The sequence below is a fragment of the Lithobates pipiens genome, unplaced genomic scaffold (assembly GCF_037356315.1).
Source record: "Lithobates pipiens isolate NorthernLeopardFrog02 unplaced genomic scaffold, aLitPip1_a1.2 Scaffold_13, whole genome shotgun sequence".
NCBI lineage: Eukaryota > Metazoa > Chordata > Amphibia > Anura > Ranidae > Lithobates > Lithobates pipiens.
Window position 1 is genome coordinate 258,010,653 of NW_027507718.1, and position 21,074 is coordinate 258,031,726.

A 21,074-nucleotide genomic window follows, 5' to 3' on the forward strand; every position below is an offset into this window, starting at 1 on the left:
GTATGTCACGGAGCTGCTGTCAGCGCTGTATGTCACGGAGCTGCTGTCAGCGCTGTATGTCACGGAGCTGCTGTCAGCGCTGTATGTCACGGTGCTGCTGTCAGCGCTGTATGTCACGGAGCTGCTGTCAGCGCTGTATGTCACGGAGCTGCTGTCAGTGCTGTATGTCACGGAGCTGCTGTCAGCGCTGTATGTCACGGAGCTGCTGTCAGCGCTGTATGTCACGGAGCTGCTGTCAGCGCTGTATGTCACGGTGCTGCTGTCAGCGCTGTATGTCACGGAGCTGCTGTCAGCGCTGTATGTCACGGAGCTGCTGTCAGTGCTGTATGTCACGGAGCTGCTGTCAGCGCTGTATGTCACGGAGCTGCTGTCAGCGCTGTATGTCACGGAGCTGCTGTCAGCGCTGTATGTCACGGTGCTGCTGTCAGCGCTGTATGTCACGGAGCTGCTGTCAGCGCTGTATGTCACGGAGCTGCTGTCAGCGCTGTATGTCACGGAGCTGCTGTCAGCGCTGTATGTCACGGAGCTGCTGTCAGCGCTGTATGTCACGGAGCTGCTGTCAGCGCTGTATGTCACGGTGCTGATGTCAGTGCTCTGTATTACGGTGCTGCTGTCAGTGCTCTGTATCTCCTGCACCCTCTTGTTTGCCTACCCTGGTCCCTGACCTTCCCTCTCCTCCATTGCCTTCATTAGCTCCATAGTCCTGAATTGTCAGAACAATTTCCCAAATAAAAAAAAAATGCTTGTAGTTATCGATCCCAAATTCACCTCATACATGTATTATGCTATTGTCCAGGTGGTGGGACTACGTGCTACCCCCTAATAATTACCCCGTGGCCGCAAATTCGACCTAAAGGTTTGCGAAATTCGCCTCCCATTGAAGTCAATGGAGCCCGCGGCGAACGGTCGTTTTCGCGAACGTTTGTGCCCGTTCGCGTTTCGCGTTCGCGAAACGTCCCGTCGGAAGTTCGTCCATCACTAGCCCTGAGAAGGTTTCCTGGAGGGATCTTTTTTGGATATTAAAGGCTGCAGCTGGGTTAAAGCCAAACACTGTTTATGCTTACCCTCTGGTAAGCGGATTTCTATTTGGTGGCGGTTTTCACTTATTTATGGAGCACAGTGGTGGTTCATTGAATCCTATCAAAGGACATTGCTAAAATAAGAGACTTTATTTAGCCATTTTACTATTCACTTTGGACATTTTATTCATCAATTTTTTTTGGTTTACTGTTGGTGCAGTATTTATTGTTTTTTACTTTGGTTTTTGTGTTTATCCCACTTATACTGCAGCCTATTTGTGTACAGGTTCCTTTAGGGTTAGCGCATTTTTTTAACTACTACTCACTTAAGCTATGTCCTAATCACCAATACCAGCTGCGATCTCTGCTGGCAGCTGGTAAACAGGCAGCCGGGAGTATGCATCAGGATCTAGGTCCTAAACGGTGGTCTCTGGAGTGAGAGAAATGTTGAGAGCAGGACTTGCACATTTCTGCAGTCTCTGCACAGTGTCTTTAACTCTGTCAAACTGAGGCTTCTCACTAAAGCGGAATGTATACTGTGATCTACAACCATCTTGGCCCTGTATTCCCATGCAATCTACACAACTGGGGACATCTTTTCTCTGCACTGTTTTTCTTATTTAGAGAGTGTAATCTGTACAAGATACCAAACCGATTGGTTCATTGTTGTTCCGTCAGATGAGGGGAGTAAAATAAGCCACTGGAAGGATAGATCCATGGCTTCCAGGATTATTTACAGGATTTAGGTTCGGGAACTCTCCTGCAGACATTTGTTTACATCGAGCTACAGGCTCTGCCCTCTCCATTTGACATTTTAAATAAATTATTGGATCTTGCCATATTCCAAACAATATCTTTTTTATAGAGTAAAACAAATATTTTGAATTAAATCTATCTAAGATTATAGCTTCTTGAAACATTTGGGATATTTTACATTATAATCATAAATATTTAACATAGAAAAAAAGATATAAATATTACTAGTACATTACCAAATCTATCCTGAAAAGCTTAACACAATTCACTTGTCTTTGAGGTTTAAAAAAAACACACAATTTCTGGTGTGTGCTAAAATGAACAGAAAATATTCCAATGCATATTTATGTTGTATAAGCCCTTTGAAATAGGTTGTAATAAATAGAGTATAAATAAATGATCACATTACAAGAGAGAGAACATTAATGACTATTTTGTGTTCGAAAATGTAATTATAAAAATAGGAGTAAATCGGTTTTCTGAGATAGATAAGAGCATTGTAAATGAATGATGCCTAGTATTTCATAATCAAAGAAATAGGATTCATGTAATACCTGTTTTAATGAAAACCTCTGGTCTTTATTCCCAGTTAAAGGGTTGATTACACAAATTCTATTTTTAATTATTTTCTAGAGGATAAACAAAAATTTGTTGGGTCCCCTCCATGAGACTAGAAGAGTGATTAGAAGTTGTGATGAGAATTTTGTTTCCTCAGCTAACTGAGATCACATATTCATCTCACTTTATGGTAGCAGTTATCTGGTAATATAATGCAGTAATGGTTTCAGTGACGCAGAAATCAGTCTGATTCAGATTTGGGAGGCAAATTCCTTAACCTTTGTTTATTGTTAATGGATAGGCTTGACTGAGCAAGATCCAAAGGACCAAGATTCTTCCATGACCATCCTGGATCAGAAATATGGAAATCAAGAGAGGAGTACATTTTCTAAAATGCGGTCATCGTTATTCATGACTTTTCAAACTAGAAAAGGATTTACCCCTATGTTGTCATATAGCTGCTTTCAAACACAGAATAGAAACTTAATCAAAGGCTGCACATATTTTTAAATGTATACTGAATTTGACGTTACTTGCATGTTGTCCTAATATGTATAAAATGAAATAATGCCTGGTTGGCATGTCACAATAAGTCATACAATGCCTTTGTTTGAAAGTCAATGTTATGAGTAGTAATGAGCAAATCAGGAGAATTTGCAATTTTTGTTGGCTTGCCTGATAATTTGTATACACGTAGCCCTGGTTGGCAAGAATAACAGAATTCAGGGATCCCAACAATTATGTATGAGCTGGAGAGTTCTCTGCAGATTGTAAACATGTGTGCATATATTCCAGGGAATGAAAAACTCATCAATTCACCTAATTTGAAAATGTATCATTTCATTTATTTTATATATAAACAGTTAAATTAATTGTGCTTCCAAGGGACTGTTGGAATGAATTCCTCTTTAGGCTCGGTTCGCACTGATGCAATATAGGATCCAGCTTGTGAGAACCCAAGGCGGATGAAGTGTGAAATTCAATGTTTCCCTATGAGAGCTATCTTAATTGATCCTACGCGAGTCTGTCCGACTTTAGAAAAGGTTCCTGCACTACTTTGGTCCAACTTTAATATGACTTCAATTCCACAGAGATGAAAGTCGGACGCCAAAGTTGCACTGAAAGTCGTGTGACTTTGGAGTCATGCTAGTGTGAACCGAGTCTTAACCATTTTTGTTTTTTTCACACAAATAGAGCTTCATCTGGTGGTATTTAATCACCACTTTGTTTTATTTTGATTTTTTTCTAAAAAAAACAAATAGAGGCTGAAAATTTTGAAAAAAAAAAAAAGTTAATTGTTTATTATATAATTTTGCAAACAGGTAATTTTTCTCCTACACTGATGTGCACTGATGAGGCTGCAATGGTGGGCACTGATAGGCTGCAATGGTGGGCACTGATAGGCTGCAGTGGTGGGCACTGATAGGCTGCAATGGTGGGCACTGATAGGCTGCAATGGTGGGCACTGATAGGCTGCAATGGTGGGCACTGATATGTGGCACTGATGGGCACAGATGAAGCTGCACTGTTGAGGTGGCGCTGGTGGGCACTGTTGAGGCAGCACTGGCGGGCACCGACGAGGTGGCATTGGGGGGGCACCGATGAGGAGACACTGATGAGGATGCACTGCTAGGTGGCACTGGTGGGCACTGAAAGGTTGCACTGATAGGGGACACTGATAGGTGTTGTGAATCGACACTGGTAGGTGGCACTGATATGTGTGTGTATGTATATATATATATATATATATATATATATATATATATATATATATATATATATATATATATATATATATATATATATATATATAGTTATATATATATAGTTATATATAGATATAGATATATATCTATCTCTTATGCCCTGTACACACGACCAGACTTTTCAACATCAAAAGTCTGACGGAATGATTCCGGCAGACTATTCGAACGTGTGTGGGCTGCAGCGGACTTTTGATTTGCAAAAGTCTGACAGACTTTAGAAATGGAACATGTTTCAGATTTTTCCGACAGAACTCTGCCGGACCCAGAAATCCGCTCGTGTGTGTGCTAGTCTGACGGACTAAAACCGACGCTAGGGCAGCTATTGGCTACTGGCTATGAACTTCCTTATTCTAGTCCAGTCATACGTCACCACGTTCGAATCCGTCGGACTTTGGTGTGATTGTGTGTGGCCAAGTCCGTTCATTCGGAAAGTCCGTCAGAACTCTGTCAGAACTCCATCAGAACTCCGTTGAAAGTCTGTCAGACTTAGTTCCTCAAAGTCTGGTCGTGTGTACGCGGCATTAGATATACTGTGTGTGCACACACACACACACCAATAAGCTATAACATGATGACCACCCACCTAATATTGGATATGGCCCCCTTTTGCTAAAACAGCCCTGTCCCATTGAGGCATGGACACCAAGGTAACATCCACATGAATGGCAGGAGGGAAGGATTGCCAGCAGAACATTGTCCAAACCATCATGCTGCCTCTGCCAGCTTGCCTTCTTCCCCAGTTAAGTGATGCACACCCACCCAGCCATCCACATGATGTAAAAGAAAACCTGATTCATCAGACCCGACCACCTTCTTCCATTGCTCCATAGTCCAGTTCTGATGTTCATGTGACTGTTGTAGAAGCTTTTGGCTGTGGACACGGGTCACCATGGACTTCAGAGTCCCATACACTACAAACTACGATGCACATTTTTTTTTGCTTTCACATCAACTTCATAGACAACATGTTCACTTGCTGCCTAATATATCCCACCAATTTTCAGATGCCATTGTAACAAATAAAAATAACAAACTACTTTCCATGCAGAAAAAACAAAACGCACTGGACTGCATGTGGTGTGTATTGGCCCTCATAGGCAATGGCGGCAGCACCCGAGAGCTGATGGAAACATTGGGTAGGGTGCCAACATCGATGGATTCCAGGACAGGTAAGTGTCCTAGTATTAAAAGTCAGCAGCTATAGTATGTGTACAGTATGTAACTTTAATATCCCAATTCCTTTTAATTGGCTGCTGGAATTACTCTTCGGCAGGCACTACGTCCAAACAATGGACTGGACTTAGTATAAAAAAAATATACGGTATAGATACTATATTGCCAAAAGTATTGGGACACCTGCCTTTACACACACACACATAAACTTTAATGGCATCCCAGTCTATAACAGCTTCAACTCCTCTGGGAAGGCTGTCCACAAGGTTTAGGAGTGTGTCTATGGGGTTGTTTGACCATTCTTCCAGAAGAGCATTTGTGAGGTCAGGCACTGATGTTGGACGAGAAGGCCTGGCTCGCAGTCTCCACATGAATTCATCCCAAAAGGTGTTCTATCAGGTTAAAGTCAGGACTCTGTGCAGGGCAGTCACGTTCCTTCACCCCCAAACTCGCTCATCCATGTCTTTATGGACCTTGCTTTTTTGCACTAGTCTAAATCATTTGGTGGAGGGGGGATTATGACGGGGGTTGTTTTTCAGGGGTTGGGCTTGGCCTCTTAGTTCCAGTGAAGGGAACACTTAAGGCGTCAGCATACCAGGACATTTTGGACAATTTCATGCTCCCAACTTTGTGGGAACAGTTTAGGGATGACCCCTTCCTGTTCCAATATGACTGCACACCAGTGCACAAAGCAAGGTCCATAAAGATATGGATGAGCGAATTTGGTAATAGTAGTGTAACTACTGATTCATGGATTAAACAGAATATTGAAGATTTATATCCAGAGTAGGGAGTTTCTCTGGTACCCTGTAAGCAGACAACTTGGACTGTGGAGGTAGATGTCTGTGAAGATTCCCATTCATTCAGGTCAATCAATGAATCAAGGTAACTGGACTTGCTGTATTTTTCTGAAGACATTTTGCTGGTCAGCCGACAAGCTTTCTCAATTCAGAATGACTTGTACAAAAATTCTTTGGGAATGGAAGATGGATGCAAGAGGTTTATCTGCTTTGTATTAATTGGATTATGTGCTTGAAATCTTATAAAAAATAAAATATATTTGAATCTTTTGGTTTTGTTTTTTTATTTTAAAAACGTAAAACAAACAATATTAAAATGGGAGTGGGTCTCTTATAAATGTATTCAGAATGTTATCTATGTTTTAGTTTTTTTTTTTTCCAAGTCAATATTACAAAACAAGAGTATCGCCTCTGATTGACATAAATAGCAAATAAGTACCATCATCCACAAATCATAATATTGAAGAAATGGTTTGTATGGGAGTGCTAGGGATAGTCACTCATGCTAGCCCTTTAAGCAGTCTTAAACCAAAAAGTGTGGAAATTTGACTATACCGGTACTTGAATGATAAGGAAAGCAAGAAATAACATTTAAAATGTCATCTTGTTTAATAGACATATAGAAAAATAACAAACATCACCCATTAAAATACAATTAAATGCACATCACAATAAGAGCATCCTTGACGAATTCTCCACAAAGGGAGTTCGAACTAAATGGCGCACAGGAGTCTCCTCTACTAGTTTTGTGGGACAAACCGCTTCTTCAGGAGGATATCTATACAGGACATAGTAGATGATATATAAACAATTAACAAACAAGAGCAAATTATCATAAGATTAATCATTGATATTATAAAATACATCATATAATTGGAAAAAGGAAAAAAGGAGGTCAGCTCACCCCAAATTCGAAAAGATGGATTGCAGACAAAAGGACCCCTATATATATTCCCCCTACGGCGGACATGGGGGATTGGTTAAACGGCTCTAGTAAAAAAGGGGGAATTTTTTGTATATTAGATTAGCTGATAAAAAAACAAAAAAACTTACCAAAAAAAACCTTATTGGTATGGGATTGCCCAGATGTAATAGATAAAAGCCATAGGATTGCGTCAATTAGATATAGGCAATGAGGCTGAGTTGATAAGCCCAATACAATCAAATCAGCAAGGGTAGGTTGCAGCACTTTGTATCTATAGGCAAAGAGGCAGCAATCACTATAACATACAACTATCCGATCAATATGGATAATAGCAGCAAGCATTAAGTCCATGAAAAGTAATTTACCTTGTGATAGAAGTTGGCACAAGTTGAGCCCCTAGAGAGACCTCATAGTTCAACAAATGAAGCCCCCAGAGAGACCGTATGACCTGCCCATCTAGTGGTCTAAATGACCGTTAAATAGGCTCCCCGACACACTCGTGCCAGACGCCTGCCAGAAAGTCGGCCGCATCTGAGATCATGTGGTCAGTTCCTCCACACTGCGCAGGCGCGGTATTCAGCCGCTACTGCGCAAGTGCGCAGGGGAAAGAAGATACTGGCAGACCAGTTGGTCCTAGCGCTAACCCCTGCAAGCCAGGGAGGAATCATATCTCATCACCAGCCAGGGGGAACACATGTCCGCCAAGGGGGGATAAAGAGAAGAGTGCCAATGTCGAAAAGAAAAAAAAAGGGAGAGAGAGGGGGGGGGGGAGGGGGGGGGGAAACACCATCCATCCAATATCAGGGGTAGAGCGGAGCTCTTAATACAGAAAATATTAATTATAATCATACAACTTGATACATAATGTATCGATATTAATGAAATAAGGCAATTTATATATTGGGGTTGTATAATACCACAATAAGAAAGCCACCTCATAGTAAGCCAGGTGACAATTCATAGAATGAAGGAAATAAAGGAAGAAAAGGGGGAAGAGGGAAAAGGGGGGAGGGGGAAAAGGGGAGGAAAAAAGAAAAGGGGGTATGAAGAAGGGAGGAGGAAGGAATGGGGAAAAAAGAAAAGGGGTATGGAGAAGGGGGGGGAAGGAATGGGGAAAAGAAAAGATTGATGGATTAGAATGACGTGATTGAGCCAAATTTATAAAAATGGTTTGTAAGAGATTGTCTCATTGAGACCTGGGGGGGGTGGCGTTGAGCCGTTCGATCCACAGGGTCTCCCTCTGTAGGATCGTTCGGTCCCAATCACCACCCCTAGGATTTGGAAAGACCACCTCAAGAATAAAGAACTGAATCACCGAAGTATAAAAACAGTGATGAAGGCCAACATGTCTACCAATCGTTGTAAGTTTACCACTTTCAGAATAATAAAGGTAAATCACAGATTCGCTGTCTGAACTCCCGGGAGGTCTTCCCAACATAAAATGCATTGCATTTGCAAATCATTATATATATAACGCCCCTAGTATTGCAATCAGAAAATGTACGTGATGAGAGTACTTAACCAATAGGTAGGGTAAATTGTTTACCTTCCATAACCCATGGGCAACGGGAATAGTTATTGCATTTAAATGTACAACTTAGGGCATTACGTATAGGATTGGTAGGTGTATAATGACTATGTGTTAATCGATCCCGAAGATAACATGCTCTACAGAAAACTAGTTCTGGGGTAGGACGTACATGTTTGGCCAAAATATGATGGTCTGTAAGGAGATGCCAGTTTTTACTTAAAATATTACGGAGTGTTTTATGGTGAGCAGAGTACGTAGTAATAAATCTGACAGATTCACTGCCAGAGATTTTAGGATGTTGATGTAGTAATACACTACGAGGACGTGACACAGCTTTGTTAAAAGCTTTTTTCAGACTCGTGGGGGAATAACCTCTCGCCAAAAGTCGGTCACGTAAGGCATCTGCTTGGATCTTAAAGTCCGTATCTAAGCTACAGTTTCTGCGTAGCCGCAGGAACTGTGCAAAAGGAATGCTACGCACTAAGGGTTCTGGATGGCCACTGGTGGCAAACAAAAGGGTATTGCCTGCCGTAGGTTTACGGTAAAGATCTGTGCATAAAGTGCCATCGAATTGCTTAATAATAGATAGATCTAAAAAAGGAATCCTTTCAGAGTCAAAGGTAAAAGTAAATTTAAGGTTAAAGTCATTTTTACCCAATTCCTGTATAAATTGTAAGAGTTTTTCCTTAGTCCCCGTCCACACCATAAACAAGTCATCCAGGTAGCGATACCACAAAAGTGCATCTTCCAAGACAGGGGCAAGTCGCTCATTCGAATGGACCTGTCTCTCCCCCAAATATAAGTTTGCATACGCCGGTGCACATGACGTCCCCATAGCGACGCCTTGAACTTGTAAATAGAGTTGGTCATTAAATATGAAGTAATGTTTGGTTAGAATAAATTCTAAAAGTGCTAAAATAAAGTTATTGAAGGGCCAGGGGGTTGTATCCTGTTCATGTAGAAAAGATCCAGCCATCAGGACACCCCGCTCATGGGGGATACTCGAGTAAAGAGCCTCGATATCTATCGCCATGAGCAGGGCATCCGGAGGGATCTGGATCCCCTCAAAATGTTGTAACAAATCTACAGTATCTTTAATGTAAGAAGGTAGGCTCCGCACATGAGGCATCAGACAGGCATCCACCAGCTTACTGGCGTTGTCTGTCAATGAGCCCATTGCCGAGACAATTGATCTGCCCGGGGGTAATTGTATATTTTTATGGTTTTTTGGGAGAGCATAAAAGGTAGGAGTAATAGGGAACTTGGGGATCAGGAACTGAAATGTGTCGTTGTCAATGAGGCCCATCAAAAGGGCCTCAGTGCAAAGGGCACAGAGTTCCTGATGAAATGAAACAGTTACAGATTGATCAATTAAATTATACCAAGTCCGGTTATTGAGAATAGCCATGCACATGGTTTGATATTGATTGTGTGTCATGAGGACAATATTGCCACCTTTATCTGATTGTTTGATGACCAAATCCGTACGTCTTTGTAGGGATCTAAGTGCACGAGACTGTCGCAGATCAAGATTAGAAGTGACATTATGCCATTGTTGTAGTTTCAGATCTTTAATTGTGGTCTGGAGGAAGGCCCAAATAGTAGGACACGTTATGAGGTCAGGGAATCTGCGAGAGCACAATCAAAATTTTTTTGGAGGTAGATCTAATTTTGCAACCGAAGTTGGTTGAGATGTAGTAGTTAGTGTGCTTTGTGAGGAAGAGGGAGGGGAATCTTCAATAGAGCCTTCATCATAAAGGAGCATGAGGTTCCGTAATGCCCGAAATTCTGCCATATTAAAATGTTTAGTGTGTTCAGTGAGTTGACGCTCGAGGTTGAGATTGGTGCAATCTTTGTCAAACATAAATTTTAATGTGAGATTTCGTGCAAATAAATATAAATCTTTTATAGTTTCATTTACTTTTAATCTATTCAATGGACAGAAACCAAGGCCTAATTGGAGTACAGACACCTCGTCATCCGTAGAGGAGTGGGAGGTCAAATTTATAATGTTGTGGTTGGTGTCGGGTTGGAAATCTGTGGTAGGGCTGGTGTGGGTTTTAGAATCTAGGTTCCCTTGTTGTTTTTTGAGATCTAAAAAAAATTTGATCTTCGTTTACTTTCGTGTATTTGTTGGTCATAAGTGAAGAATTTAAAACCTTGGAGATAGTGCCATGTAGTGTGTAATGGCCTACAGCCCCTTCCAATGATGAAGAGGTATCTATTGGTGTTTGTGTAACAGGTGCACGTGTAAATTTGGGGATTTTGGGACCTTTTTTGTCTTTTTGGGGATTCGCAGGTGGAGTACTTCCACCATAACGTAATCTTTTGCGAGAAGAATTTGTTGCAGGGGTAGTGGTAGATCTTAAGTTACTCTGCAATCACAAGGAAGAGTCAGATTCTATTTCCATTGTAGGATTTCTGGAAATATTAGCCGGAGATGGGGCCTTTCTACATGGGTTCCTACCTGACCAGCGGTATGCATAGCCTTTGGTGAAGGCAGCTTTGTCTTTACTGAATTTTATCTGTTTTTCAACAATAATAGTTTAATTCACCGTTTCAAAATGGCCTTTCAATTCTGTCCATTTGGAGTCAAACGATGGGTTATCTTTTAAATGTAGATACTGTATTCCAGGTTCAATCGTTCAATTTCTTTGTCCAACATAACCATGTCAGAACTATATTGCTTGATTAGAACTTTCATTCGTTCAAGGCTACAGTTGGTCAGGATATTCTCCCTTTTTAAAGAGATCTTTTTAAAGTCCAATGAAGGGTCTTTAATAGTCTGAAAATTTTGATTACGTAGGCCCATAGGGCAAATACGGTCAGTAACATACATTCTAAAGTATTCAATATGCCAATGTAAGTGTGGCTTAAGTTTCAGCAGTCTATATACTTTAAAAAAAATATGTTTTTAAATCGTCATCAACTTTATGTTCATTTAAGCAGGTAGTTTTTAAATTGGACATAAATCCTGCCCAATCTATGTTCAAAGCGTCCATAATTAAGGCTCAAGCAGGAAGTAAGAGCTAAAAAGGGAAAGGAGCAGAAAAAGGAAGAAAGGGGGAAGGAAAGAGGGGAGGGGGAAAGGAAACAGGAAATGGTCCCTGAAGGATACTACGGTGGCATTGAAACACCTCAAAAGCAAAAAAGCAGAAAATTATAATACATACACAATAGAGGCACTCAGAAAACACCGATTGAAGTTCCAATTTCAAACCGGTGGTTATATATTTTTGGGTGTGTTATCCACCCTATCACAATTCACAAAAGTACCGCTGAATACCGCGCCTGCGCAGTGTGGAGGAACTGACCACATGACGTCAGACGCCGCCCCAATCCTTCCCCCCCCCCTTCTCCATACCCCCTTTTCTTTTTTCCCCATTCCTTCCTCCCCCCTTCTTCATACCCCCTTTTCTTTTTTCCTCCCCTTTTCCCCTCCCCCCTTTTCCCTCTTCCCCCTTTTCTTCCTTTATTTCCTTCATTCTATGAATTGTCACCTGGCTTACTATGAGGTGGCTTTCTTATTGTGGTATTATACAACCCCAATATATAAATTGCCTTATTTCATTAATATCGATACATTATGTATCAAGTTGTATGATTATAATTAATATTTTCTGTATTAAGAGCTCCGCTCTACCCCTGATATTGGATGGATGGTGTTCCCCCCCCCTCTTCCCCCCCCCCCTCTCTCTCCCTTTTTTTTTCTTTTCGACATTGGCACTCTTCTCTTTATCCCCCCCTTGGCGGACATGTGTTCCCCCTGGTTGGTGATGAGATATGATTCCTCCCTGGCTTGTAGGGGTTAGCGCTAGGACCAACTGGTCTGCCAGTATCTTCTATCCCCTGCGCACTTGCGCAGTAGCGGCTGAATACCGCGCCTGCGCAGTGTGGAGGAACTGACCACATGATCTCAGATGCGGCCGACTTTCTGGCGGGCATCTGGCACGAGTGTGTCAGGGAGCCTATTTAGCAGTCATTTAGACCGCTAGATGGGCAGGTCATATGGTCTCTCTGGGGGCTTAATGTGTTGGACTATGAGGTCTCTAGGGGCTCAACTTGTGGCAACTTCTATCACAAGGTAAATTACTTTTCATGGACTTAATGCTTGCTGCTATTATCCATAGTGATCGGATAGTTGTATGTTATAGTGATTGCTGCCTCTTTGCTTATAGATACGATGTGCTGCAACCTACCCTTGATTTGATTATATTTGTCTTATCAACTCAGCCTCATTGCCTATATCTAATTGTCACAATCCTATGGCCTTTATCTATTACATCTGGGCAATCCCATACCAATAAGGTTTTTTTTTTGGTAATTTTTTTTTATTTTTTTTATCAGCTAATCTAATATACAAAAAATTCCCCCTTTTTTTACTAGAGCCGTTTAAGCAATCCCCCATGTCCGCAGTAGGGGGAATATATATAGGGGTCCTTTTGTCTGCAATCCATCTTTTCGAATTTGGGGTGAGCTGACCTCCTTTTTTCCTTTTTCCAATTATATGATGTATTTTATAATATCAATGATTAATTTTATGATAATTTGCTCTCGTTTGTTAATTGTTTATATATCATCTACTATGTCCTGTATAGATATCCTCCTGAAGAAGCGGTTTGTCCCACGAAACTAGTAGAGGAGACTCCTGTGCGCCACTAAGTTCGAACTCCCTTTGTGGAGAATTCGTCAAGGACGCTCTTATTGTGATGTGCATTTAATTGTATTTTAATGGGTGATGTTTGTTATTTTTCTATATGTCTATTAAACAAGATGAAATTTGAAATGTTATTTCTTGCTTTCCTTATCATTCAAGTACCGGTATAGTCCAATTTCCACCATTTTGGTTTGAGACTGCTTAAAGGGCTAGCATGAGCGACTATCCCTAGCACTCCCATACAAACCATTTCTTCAATATTAAGTCAATATTACAAAAATATCAGAAACAAATATATGTAGAAATATCTTTAGACATTAAACATTTTCAGAAAAACATATTTAAAAAAATATATTTTTCTAATATATAGCTTTGGAAAATGCATTTAAGTTATATTTGTGGAATGCATTTACAAATATATTTAAAAATATATGTTTGAATGCATTTGTTTTTTAGATGTTCAAAAATATCTGGATATATATTAAAAAACATATATTTTCAAATATATGCCTTTGGAAAATATATTTTAATTTACATTTTTGGACTACAAGTAAAAATATATTAGCGTACTGTAGGTCAATATATTTAAAATATATTTAAAATATATAATTTTTTAAAATAAATATATTGGAAATGTATTTTTCTTCCATATGGGTACAGTGCATGCATCCTTAATGATCAGTCATTGGCGTGGGGAAAAAAGCAGAGGCGGCCTGAGCCTGTTGTCATGCCGTACTAGCACATGTACTCGTTGGTGGCCCTCTGCTGCATGTATAGCTGCTGCAGCATTCCCAAAGTTGAGTTCCTGGTGAGCATGTCACAATTCAGGTGGTTTACGGGCAGGTGGAATTCCTGCTGAATTTACGGGCAGGTGGAATTCCTGCTGAATTTCAGCCAACCGAGCGCTGACTGTGTATGACCGCTTGAAATGGCTACATGCTCTTCTGGCCTGCTTTAGTACATCTTGCAACCCTGAGTACGTAGTTAGGAAATGCTGCACCACCAAATTGAGGCCAGGCATAGCACATGTGTCAACTTCCCCTGTCTAAGGGTGGACAGGAGGTTTAAGCCATTATCGAACATCACCATTCCTGGCTCCAGCTAGTGTGGTGTGAACCACCTCTGGGCCTGTCCCTGCAGAGCTGCAAGAATCTCTGCTCCGGTGTGGTTCCTGTCCCCTAAACACCCCAGCTGAAGCATTGCACGGCACCTTTTAGCCTGACTGTGGGAATAGCCCTTTGAGTGCTTAGGGGGGTACCCGATGTTCATAGGACAATTTTGAAAAGGAGGCATAAAGGTGGTGGTGGAGGAGGAGGAGGGGGGAGAGCTCACAGGTCTGGCATCATCACCACCAACTGTATGGAGACATGGAGGCACAACAAGCTGCAGCACTGAGCAATGGCCAGCATCCTTTCGCGTTATAAGCAACATTACCCAGTGTGCTGTGAACTAAATATATTGTCCCTACCGATGCTTGCTGAACCACGTGTCAGCAGTAAGGTGGATTTTACAGCTGGCTGCTTTTCCCAACAATGCCAGAACATTCCCTTCCACGTGATGGTAGAGAGGTGGAACGACCTTACGTGAAAAGTAGTAGCGACTGGGAACCTGCCATTATGGTACAGCACATTGTGCAAATTCACGAAGGGAGATAATCCACAAGGCTGAAAGGCATAAATTGGAGAGCCAACAGCTTTGGCAAGCTTGCATTCAGACACTGGGCATGTGAGTGTCAGGAACTGTATTTTTTTTTCCGCTGCAGCTGATAGGGCAGAGAAATTTGCTGGCTACAGTCTACAGCTGGTGGTGGGCTGCTGGCAGATGTACTCCTTGGACCTGGGACACCCTGTGCTATACCATCATCCCTGTCAGTGGACGCTGCTAAGAGGTAATGACTCAGTATCACAGGGGCAGACTGAAGTGGATAAGGAGGAGGAGGAGGAGGAACAGATTTCAGCCCCTTTTGTGTGGCTTTTTGAGGTGCTCTTGCCAATGGGCTGAGTGATTGGATGTTAAATGCCTTGTTATGCATGTGGTACCCAAATGATTGGTGTTTTTGCCACGTTTGATGTGCCTGAGACACAGTTTGCAGATAGCAACAGTGCGATCTGTGGCAGATGTGCTGAAAAAGGCCCAGACAGCTGAGCTTTGGGGAGTGGGTCGGGAGATAACAGCTGCAGAATGTGATGGAACAGAGTGACTGCTCTCTACTCTTTTTTGATGTATTCGGGTTGTGCCGCCTCACCTTTTTCTCCTCTGCTCTATCTGGCACCTGATGCCCCTGCATCATTGACCTCGTCATTATCATCATCTCCATCGCCTCCATCTTCATCATTACCATTGGGGACAACTTGGCAATAGTCTGCAACTTGGGGAACATGAATGCCACTTTGTCTACCAGTGTTCCTCTCTTTCTTTAGGCTCGTGTTCCTGTCATCCTCAATCTCAGAACCAACATCTGAATCCAGTAATGGCTGGGAATCATCAAGGGGCAAGTGCAGGAATAAATGTGGAAAGGAAGCAGGTTTATGAACTCTGGTAACTGCAGGGGACTGCACACTTGTCTCTGCTTTCATGACAGAGGATGAGGAAGGTTTAGTCAGCCAGTCCACCACCTGCTCTGCATGCTGTGGCTGGATAGCTCGGACAAACTCACAAAACAGAGGAAATGATGCCCTGCCTGAGGACTGACAACCACATCCACCTTGCCTGTGGACACATTTGTTGCTGGCCCCCTTACAGTGCCAAGAGAACGTCTGCCTCTCCTTGCTGTCCTCCCAGACATTATTGGGAGGGGCGGTGCTTATAAGAAAATGTAAAGAAGATGAAATCTGTATATAGATGCACTGTTATCAATGTAAGAGGTGTTTGATGCACTTTAATTTGAGTACTTACACACTCCATGGATACACTATAATATACTGCAATACAATGTGGCAAATGTACAGTAACGCACACAAAAGTAAATGGCGTTAAACTGTCAATAACGCACAAAACAATATGGCGTTAAGCTGTCAATAACGCACAAAAGGATATGGCGTTAAATTGTCAGTAACACACACAAAACTATATGGCATTAAACTGACAGTAACGCACACAAAACTATATGGTGTTGAACTGGTAGTAACGCACCCAGAAGTAAATGGCGTTAAACTAGCAGTAACGCACACAGAAGTAAATGGCGTTAAACTGGCAGTAAGGCATGCAGAACTATATGGCGATAAACTGGCAGAAACACACACAAAACTATATGGCGTTAAACTGGCAGTAATGCACACAAAACAATATGGTGTCAAACTAGCAGTAACGCACACAAAACGATATGGCATTAAACTGGCAGTAAGGCACATAGAAGTAAACAGCATTAAACTGGCTGTAATGCACAGAAGTAAATGGAGTTAAACTGGCAGTAACGCACAAAACTATATGGCGTTAAACTGGCAGTAACGCAATAAAATAGATGGTGTCACTAAACTGATGCTATCTGAACTGTCCCTACTCTAGATGTACACTAATGTAAAGATTACTGACACAGTTTAACTACACTACACTGAAACTATCTGAGCTGTCCCAACTGTACACTAATGTATGTATGAATGACACAGTCTCACTACACTACAGTGAAACTATCTGAGCTGTCCCTGCTCTAGCTGCACACTATGCAAAGCTGAATGATGGTCCTACTCACACTACACTCACACTATCCCTAGACTGACACTAAACTAATATTCTAGACTGACAATTGAAGCAAAATAGCACAGTATAGCACGTTAACTAACTAATAGAACAGCGCCCTGTTCTATCTCTCTCCACACCGAAATCACACTGAAAATGGCTGCCATTAAAATAATTATTTTATACAGTGGGGCGTGAATGAGCCATGATTGGATAAAGTCATGATGACAGTGTCCAATCATGACTCTGACAGTGCTCTGTGCCCTTAGTGGCTGAAGCTTTCACTGCTTCAGCCAATCAGGGCTTGCAATGCATTGTTCTGTGCCACAATGCATTGTGGTCAGTTCAGGGGCCAAACAAATGGTCGAATTACCCATTTGCTCGGCTGTTCACCGAATGATCGAACAGCAAATATTTGGCTTAAGCTTATGCTTGTGCTGAATTATTCACCTATCCCTACACAGCAGGGCACTTAAAGAGTACCTGCACTATGTATATATCTATGTATAGTACATTGTAAGAATTTTAACAAACTTTGTTGCAGATTTCTATCTTTTGTTATTTTGAAGAAATAGCTGTTTGTTTATCTGTGCCCATGTGCAAAGTGAATGTTTTTGGGAGTGATTTTACCATTGTCAATCAGGAGCCCTGATCCTTTTGGGGATGCCCAAAATCTGACTTGTATCTTAGTGCTGACTTCTGGGAAAATCAGTCAGCCAATCACACAAACAGGAAGTGACATACCGGGGGGGGGGGGGGGGGTGTTCTGTACACCATCTGCGTATAGAACGCCTCCAGATTACCATATTGCATTGCATTTTACAGAAAATTAGAGAGCTGTAGAATGAAAATGAAAGGTAATTGTTAATAACATTCAATTACAATATGACTTGAATAGCAATTATACAGTATATGCTAATTCAAGTTGTTTTTTTTTTTTTTTTTTTTTTTAATATATATTTTTTTTTATGTTATGACTATTTTATACTGTATACTCAGGACATAAAATAACTGATTTAAAAAATCAGTTAATCAGTACTGTATTGACACCACTTTCTGAAATAGCGCAACAAAAGAATTTATAGTGACCCAGATTCCAAACCAGACTGGCACATATGTTACAAGGACTAAAAAGTGAATATCCCACTATGCCCACACTACTCACTAGGTTAATCCTTGGCATGACACACACCATTAATAATGCAATTCATCATGCCCGCAGATAAAATGCGCAATGCTCAGCAGTGGCTGAGTAAAGAGATCCATGTTGTTCTTAGTGAGGCTTTTAAAAGGTACAGCAGGTGCAGATTGCATGAAACTGTTTGAGTGCATTATATATAAAACTGTAGCTAAACCATTTTGAGATAACATTTTATAATACAAATATGTTTTATTCTAAAACTATATCTGAAAATAAGTACATTTTTACGTATTGTGCTCAAGCAGCTTGTATGTTTAGAATAATTGCAGGTCCACTCCAGCCTTTTTTTCTGAGAAACGTGCTCAACAGTAGACCTGCAATGCTAAATATGCAAGGCAGGATTTTCTAGAGCATTATTGATGCTTGTGACAGAACCTATCCCCCACACTCCACTTGAGTGCTTCCGTCAGTATACCGCTTCCTAAGGCCGCGTACACACGCGCGGACTGTTCGCCCAACTTTGTCCGTCCAACAGTTTCGGCAAACAGTCCGCTCAAACTTAGCATGGACGGACATGGCCACACACGACGAACGAACAGTTTGCTGAAACCGTGCGCGATGACGTGAACGGCACGTACGACGGGACGAAAAATACGACGTCCTATACACTGCATTATAGCTTTCGGCGTGAAAATCCTTTCTGAGCATGCGTGCAACTTTGTTTGACGAACAAGCCTACACACGAGCGGACTGTTCGCTGAAACAAGGTTTCAGCGGACAGTTTTACGGAATTTCCGAAAAACCTTGTTCGTCCAACTGTCCGCTGAAACTGTCCGCTGAAAGCCCACACACGAGCGGACTGTCCGCCCAAACACTGTTCAGCGGACAAAGTTGGGCGAACAGTCCGCCCGTGTGTACGCGGCCTAAGTCCTGGAACATGAGTCAAATGGATCTGCCTATAGGAACCCCCAAGAACTAGACAACACCAGTCTTGCAGTACATCAGGAATAGTCTTTTATTTGATATCTCCCACAAATATATGCAGCAGGATGACTAAAACCTAACCGAATTAGCATAAGCTAATTATCTAATCATTGACCCAGACTAATTGTCTGAGAGATAAGACTTTTCAGGGTAAGACTTTATGTCTCCTAGCTCACTGACTGACTTTTCAATACACATTACCATAAACATAAACACAGGGTTAATTAGCACAAACAACAATGTGTGGAATACTCTTGCAAGCCAGACTAGACTCATTTACAAAACAGACAGGTGGCTGGCGTTGATTACATTAGCATCTAACAGTTTGTGTCCCAACAGTATGATTCAGTCACTATTGCTAATATGGAAAATACATATCCAGAGTATGTGTGTCTTGAGGGGGGGGGGGGGGGGTTGGGGCATGGACCTGAATCCAAGTAACACCAACTCAGGGGTCCCCAGGCATACAGCTCACAAAGAGCACCTTTCCCCCAAATGCCAGGGCCCATAATTGCCTTGGTCCCAGATAGATCTGTCACATTTCTCCCCTTTCGGCAGGAGACTAACACAGGAGGAGACCCCTGACGGGTTGACTCTGGAGATAGTCAATGGTTCCAGTCCTCTAATGCTGGTATCCACACAGTACCCCAAACAAATTGTTCCAAACAGAGTATTCCTCACCCAGCCAACCTCTGCCTCTCTCAGAGAACATATCCGCTGCTGACTAGAGGCCTGGACTGGCCCTTCTCCCTGAAGTCTTTTCAGCCACTGGAGAGAAGACAGGGTGACTGGGCTCACTCCATCAAGCTGTTGGGGATCTGGGCCGACTGCCCAGCATCCCTGGGGTATACAAGTGGAGACTGAAGTTCCATCCACCGATACCAGCACAAGCTGCAGTTGTGTGTAGGGGCCAGTAGCATTCTGCCCTGTTAGCACTTCAGCTGAGGACCACATATCATCCACTCCAGCTGACTATTGGGGGGTGAGGCTGACCGCCCGGCTCCCTGGAACTCTGCAGCCATTACCAGTGCTGGGCAGTGGTGGTAGCACTTTGCCCGGTTGCCAGCACTTCAGCTGGGTTGGTGTCATTATTCTGGGGTGCCATTTGCTGTTGGAACTCCCTTTCACTGGTATTATCTCCCTGGTGCATGAACCCTTGTGGGGGAGGGAAAATGGCTGTTTCTCCTCCCTGCATCTCTGAAATCCACTGGGAGAGAGGAACCATCACCTTCTCACCTTGGGCCTCTGAAGCTGCCACGGGTTTGGAGCAGGGCTCTGCAGTACTCTGTCCTGCTGCAAGTACTTGAGCAGGTGATGCACAGTCTATAACATCCTCTGATGAACAGTCCATTAAGTCCATACATTCTGTAATCTGTGGTTGGAGAGATGAGCCGACTGCCCCAGCTCCCTGGAACTCCACAGTTGCTGCCGGTACTGGGCAGAGATAGCACTCTGCCCTGTTGCCAGCACTTCTGCTGGGGACTCCACATCCTCTGCTCTGGTTAACTGTTGGGGCAGGAGGCTGGATTCCTCCTCTCCCAAACTGTGTAGCTGCCATTGGGGAGGTGAGCTGGCTGCTTCCCTTTCTGTCCCCTCATCTGGCTGGTGGGATGACATGTCTATGGTACTGTCTCCCAGGTGCACGGACCTTTGCTGGGGAGGAAAGACTGCTTTCTCCACAGATACTGATGTTGGTGCTGGGCAGAGCACAGTGAAGCTTGGCCCTAATACCAGCTTTTCAACAGATTGTTTTTCCTCAGCAGAAAAGTCAATCAAATCCCCTGTCTCTGCAACTGGTGTCTGGGGAGGTTCACCATCTCCTGTCCATGGAACCCATAAGATGCTATCAGTGCTGGGCAGAGGTTAGCAGAGCTCTGCCCTGTTGTCAGCACTTCAGCTCTGGAGATGGCAATCTCCAGATTTTACACTGCCGATTCTCTGGCATGCTGCTGGATGGGCACATTCCTCCATCCAAGATCATCCCATGCAAAAACGGGATCATCAAGGTCAGTCATCACTTGCTGCTAGTGATGGATGAACTTCTGACGGGACATTTCGGGAACGCAAACCACGAACGTGGCCAAAAGTT